Source organism: Oncorhynchus kisutch, unplaced genomic scaffold (assembly GCF_002021735.2).
Source record: "Oncorhynchus kisutch isolate 150728-3 unplaced genomic scaffold, Okis_V2 scaffold1177, whole genome shotgun sequence".
NCBI lineage: Eukaryota > Metazoa > Chordata > Actinopteri > Salmoniformes > Salmonidae > Oncorhynchus > Oncorhynchus kisutch.
The window spans coordinates 57,501-63,109 of NW_022263122.1; the positions used below are offsets into that span (position 1 = coordinate 57,501).

General features: G+C 51.6%; 1 long non-coding RNA gene across 2 annotated transcripts in view; it reads right to left on the reverse strand.

Moving 5' to 3' along the window:
* The window catches only part of LOC116365159 (uncharacterized), an 8,131-nt gene extending 2,736 nt beyond the window's left edge, over positions 1 to 5,395 (reverse strand). For both annotated transcript variants that reach the window (XR_004208067.1, XR_004208068.1), the window contains exons 1-3: positions 5,271 to 5,395; positions 4,301 to 4,397; positions 782 to 830 (exon numbers count right to left, since the gene is read on the reverse strand). This is a non-coding gene — a long non-coding RNA (uncharacterized LOC116365159). The remainder of the gene's footprint in view (positions 1 to 781; positions 831 to 4,300; positions 4,398 to 5,270) is intronic.
* Positions 5,396 to 5,609: the final 214 nt, after the last annotated feature.

A 5,609-nucleotide genomic window follows, 5' to 3' on the forward strand; every position in this document is an offset into this window, starting at 1 on the left:
TGTTACATACTGATATGTTACCCGCTGATATGGTACATACTGATATGTTACATACTGATATGTTACATACTGATATGTTACATACTGATATGTTACATACTGATATGTTACATACTGATATGTTACATACTGATATGTTACATACTGATATGTTACATACTGATATGTTACCCTCTGATATGTTACATACTGATGTTACCCCCTGATATGTTACATACTGATATGTTACATACTGATATGTTACCCCCTGATATGTTACATACTGATATGTTACATACTGATATGTTACATACTGATATGTTACCCCCGTATATGTTACCCCCTGATATGTTACCCGCTGATATGTTACATACTGATATGTTACATACTGATATGTTACATACTGATATGTTACATACTGATATGTTACATACTGATATGTTACCCTCTGATATGTTACATACTGATATGTTACCCCCTGATATGTTACATACTGATATGTTACATACTGATATGTTACCCACTGATATGTTACATACTGATATGTTACCCTCTGATATGTTACATACTGATATGTTACCCCCTGATATGTTACATACTGATATGTTACATACTGATATGTTACCCCCTGATATGTTACATACTGATATGTTACATACTGATATGTTACCCACTGATATGTTACCCACTGATATGTTACATACTGATATGTTACCCACTGATATGTTACATACTGATATGTTACCCACTGATATGTTACCCACTGATATGTTTAGAGTCAGTTCAGAATGACAGAACTCACTGGTCTTTGAGGGAGGAAGAAGGGAAGGAGGACGACAGCTGGGATCCATCTGCAGAGAAAGAAAACATTCAGCTCCACTGCTACCCTCTGAGGAAGGTGTGTGTGTACCAGTGTTCATTCAGCTCCACTGCTACCCCTCTGAGGAAGGTGTGTGTGTACCAGTGTTCATTCAGCTCCACTGCTACCCCTCTGAGGAAGGTGTGTGTGTACCAGTGTTGTGCAGCTCCACTGCTACCCCTCTGAGGAAGGTGTGTGTGTACCAGTGTTGTGCAGCTCCACTGCTACCCCTCTGAGGAAGGTGTGTGTGTACCAGTGTTGTGCAGCTCCACTGCTACCCCTCTGAGGAAGGTGTGTGTGTACCAGTGTTGTGCAGCTCCACTGCTACCCCTCTGAGGAAGGTGTGTGTGTACCAGTGTTGTGCAGCTCCACTGCTACCCCTCTGAGGAAGGTGTGTGTGTACCAGTGTTGTGCAGCTCCACTGCTACCCCTCTGAGGAAGGTGTGTGTGTACCAGTGTTGTGCAGCTCCACTGCTACCCCTCTGAGGAAGGTGTGTGTGTACCAGTGTTGTGCAGCTCCACTGCTACCCCTCTGAGGAAGGTGTGTGTGTACCAGTGTTGTGCAGCTCCACTGCTACCCCTCTGAGGAAGGTGTGTGTGTACCAGTGTTGTGCAGCTCCACTGCTACCCCTCTGAGGAAGGTGTGTGTGTACCAGTGTTGTGCAGCTCCACTGCTACCCCTCTGAGGAAGGTGTGTGTGTACCAGTGTTGTGCAGCTCCACTGCTACCCCTCTGAGGAAGGTGTGTGTGTACCAGTGTTGTGCAGCTCCACTGCTACCCCTCTGAGGAAGGTGTGTGTGTGTGTGTGTGTGTGTGTGTACCAGTGTTGTGCAGCTCCACTGCTACCCCTCTGAGGAAGGTGTGTGTGTGTACCAGTGTTGTGCAGCTCCACTGCTACCCCTCTGAGGAAGGTGTGTGTGTACCAGTGTTGTGCAGCTCCACTGCTACCCTCTGAGGAAGGTGTGTGTGTACCAGTGTTGTGCAGCTCCACTGCTACCCCTCTGAGGAAGGTGTGTGTGTGTGTGTGTACCAGTGTTGTGCAGCTCCACTGCTACCCCTCTGAGGAAGGTGTGTGTGTACCAGTGTTGTGCAGCTCCACTGCTACCCCTCTGAGGAAGGTGTGTGTGTACCAGTGTTGTGCAGCTCCACTGCTACCCCTCTGAGGAAGGTGTGTGTGTGTGTGTGTGTACCAGTGTTGTGCAGCTCCACTGCTACCCCTCTGAGGAAGGTGTGTGTGTGTGTGTGTACCAGTGTTGTGCAGCTCCACTGCTACCCCTCTGAGGAAGGTGTGTGTGTACCAGTGTTGTGCAGCTCCACTGCTACCCCTCTGAGGAAGGTGTGTGTGTACCAGTGTTGTGCAGCTCCACTGCTACCCCTCTGAGGAAGGTGTGTGTGTGTGTGTGTGTACCAGTGTTGTGCAGCTCCACTGCTACCCCTCTGAGGAAGGTGTGTGTGTACCAGTGTTGTGCAGCTCCACTGCTACCCCTCTGAGGAAGGTGTGTGTGTGTGTGTGTGTGTGTGTGTACCAGTGTTGTGCAGCTCCACTGCTACCCCTCTGAGGAAGGTGTGTGTGTGTACCAGTGTTGTGCAGCTCCACTGCTACCCCTCTGAGGAAGGTGTGTGTGTACCAGTGTTGTGCAGCTCCACTGCTACCCCTCTGAGGAAGGTGTGTGTGTACCAGTGTTGTGCAGCTCCACTGCTACCCCTCTGAGGAAGGTGTGTGTGTGTGTGTGTACCAGTGTTGTGCAGCTCCACTGCTACCCCTCTGAGGAAGGTGTGTGTGTACCAGTGTTGTGCAGCTCCACTGCTACCCCTCTGAGGAAGGTGTGTGTGTACCAGTGTTGTGCAGCTCCACTGCTACCCCTCTGAGGAAGGTGTGTGTGTGTGTGTGTGTACCAGTGTTGTGCAGCTCCACTGCTACCCCTCTGAGGAAGGTGTGTGTGTACCAGTGTTGTGCAGCTCCACTGCTACCCCTCTGAGGAAGGTGTGTGTGTGTGTGTGTGTGTGTGTGTACCAGTGTTGTGCAGCTCCACTGCTACCCCTCTGAGGAAGGTGTGTGTGTGTACCAGTGTTGTGCAGCTCCACTGCTACCCCTCTGAGGAAGGTGTGTGTGTACCAGTGTTGTGCAGCTCCACTGCTACCCCTCTGAGGAAGGTGTGTGTGTACCAGTGTTGTGCAGCTCCACTGCTACCCCTCTGAGGAAGGTGTGTGTGTGTGTGTGTGTGAGTGTGTGTGTGTACCAGTGTTGTGCAGCTCCACTGCTACCCCTCTGAGGAAGGTGTGTGTGTGTGTGTGTGTGTACCAGTGTTGTGCAGCTCCACTGCTACCCCTCTGAGGAAGGTGTGTGTGTGTGTGTGTGTGTGTGTGTGTACCAGTGCTGTGCAGCTCCACTGCTACCCCTCTGAGGAAGGTGTGTGTGTGTGAGTGTGTGTACCAGTGCTGTGCAGCTCCACTGCTACCCCTCTGAGGAAGGTGTGTGTGTGTGTGTGTGTGTACCAGTGTTGTGCAGCTCCACTGCTACCCCTCTGAGGAAGGTGTGTGTGTGTGTGTGTGTGTGTGTGTGTGTGTACCAGTGTTGTGCAGCTCCACTGCTACCCCTCTGAGGAAGGTGTGTGTGTGTGTGTGTGTGTGTACCAGTGTTGTGCAGCTCCACTGCTACCCCTCTGAGGAAGGTGTGTGTGTGTGTGTGTGTGTACCAGTGCTGTGCAGCTCCACTGCTACCCCTCTGAGGAAGGTGTGTGTGTGTGTGTGTGTACCAGTGTTGTGCAGCTCCACTACTACCCCTCTGAGGAAGGTGTGTGTGTGTGTGTGTACCAGTGTTGTGCAGCTCCACTGCTACCCCTCTGAGGAGTGTGTGTGTGTGTGTGTGTGTGTGTGTGTGTGTGTACCAGTGCTGTGCAGCTCCACTGCTACCCCTCTGAGGAAGGTGTGTGTGTGTGTGTGTGTACCAGTGCTGTGCAGCTCCACTGCTACCCCTCTGAGGAAGGTGTGTGTGTGTGTGTGTGTGTACCAGTGTTGTGCAGCTCCACTGCGACCCCTCTGAGGAGTGTGTGTGTGTGTGTGTGTGTGTGTACCAGTGCTTTGCAGCTCCACTGCTACCCCTCTGAGGAAGGTGTGTGTGTGTGTGTGTACCAGTGTTGTGCAGCTCCACTGCGACCCCTCTGAGGAGTGTGTGTGTGTGTGTGTGTGTGTACCAGTGCTTTGCAGCTCCACTGCTACCCCTCTGAGGAAGGTGTGTGTGTGTGTGTGTACCAGTGTTGTGCAGCTCCACTGCTACCCCTCTGAGGAGTGTGTGTGTGTGTGTGTGTGTGTGTGTGTGTGTGTGTGTGTGTGTGTGTGTGTACCAGTGCTGTGCAGCTCCACTGCTACCCCTCTGAGGAAGGTGTGTGTGTGTGTGTGTGTGTACCAGTGTTGTGCAGCTCCACTGCTACCCCTCTGAGGAGTGTGTGTGTGTGTGTGTACCAGTGCTGTGCAGCTCCACTGCTACCCCTCTGAGGAAGGACTCCAGTCTTCCAGGAGACAGGAACCCAACAAGCCACCTCAAGGCCCACACATGACCCTGCACACACAGAGACACACATGTTGGTCTTACTATTCTTGTGGGGACCAAACAAATTGATTCCCATTCAAAATCCTATTCTTCCTACCCCTTTCCCTTTCCTAACCTTTACCCTATGGGGGGGGGGGGGGGGGGGGCGAATTGTCCCCACTTGTCCAAATGGTCCTTGTTTTACTATCATTGTGAGGACTTCTGGTCCCTACAACAACACACGAACAAATAAATCTAAACATTACCCTGCACACAGAGGAGAGAGCGGAGGACAGAGGAGAGAGAGGAGGACAGAGGAGAGAGAGGAGGACAGAGGAGAGAGAGGGGGAAAGAGGAGAGAGAGGAGGACAGAGGAGAGAGAGGGGGAAAGAGGAGAGAGAGGGGGAAAGAGAGGAGGACAGAGGAGAGAGTGGAGGACAGAGGAGAGAGAGGGGGAAAGAGGAGGACAGAGGAGAGAGAGGAGGACAGAGGAGAGAGAGGGGGAAAGAGGAGGACAGAGGAGAGAGAGGAGGACAGAGGAGAGAGCGGGGAAAGAGGAGAGAGGAGGACAGAGGAGAGAGAGGAGGACAGAGGAGAGAGAGGAGGACAGAGGAGAGAGAGGAGGACAGAGGAGAGAGCGGGGGAAAGAGGAGAGAGCGGAGGGCAGAGGAGAGAGCGGAGGACAGAGGAGAAAGAGGAGGACAGAGGAGAGAGCGGAGGACAGAGGAGAGAGCAGGGGAAAGAGGAGAGAGAGGAGGACAGAGGAGAGAGAGGAGGACAGAGGAGAGAGAGGAGGACAGAGGAGAGAGCGGGGGAAAGAGGAGAGAGCGGGGGAAAGAGGAGAGAGCGGGGGAAAGAGGAGAGAGCGGAGGACAGAGGAGAGAGCGGGGGACAGAGGTGTACCTTGTAATAGTTGAGGACGGGTAGAGCGGGGGTCAAAGGTTCGTGGAGGATCCGTAGCGCCAAACCCTGAGTTACCAACAGCAACAGGGCCTGGTCTGGATACACCTAGATAAACACACACAAGTTACCAACAGCAATCACTTAAATAAATACACATGAATTATACTCAGGGATGCAAACTGGTGCCATCTTTTAGTTGTTGCACTGAAACATGCAATTCTAATATCTAGACTTTACTTCAAATGAGAGCGCTTGTTACCATGACAGCCTTTATAATAGAACGCTTGTTACCATGACAGCCTTTATAATAGAACGCTTGTTACCGTGACAGCCTTTATA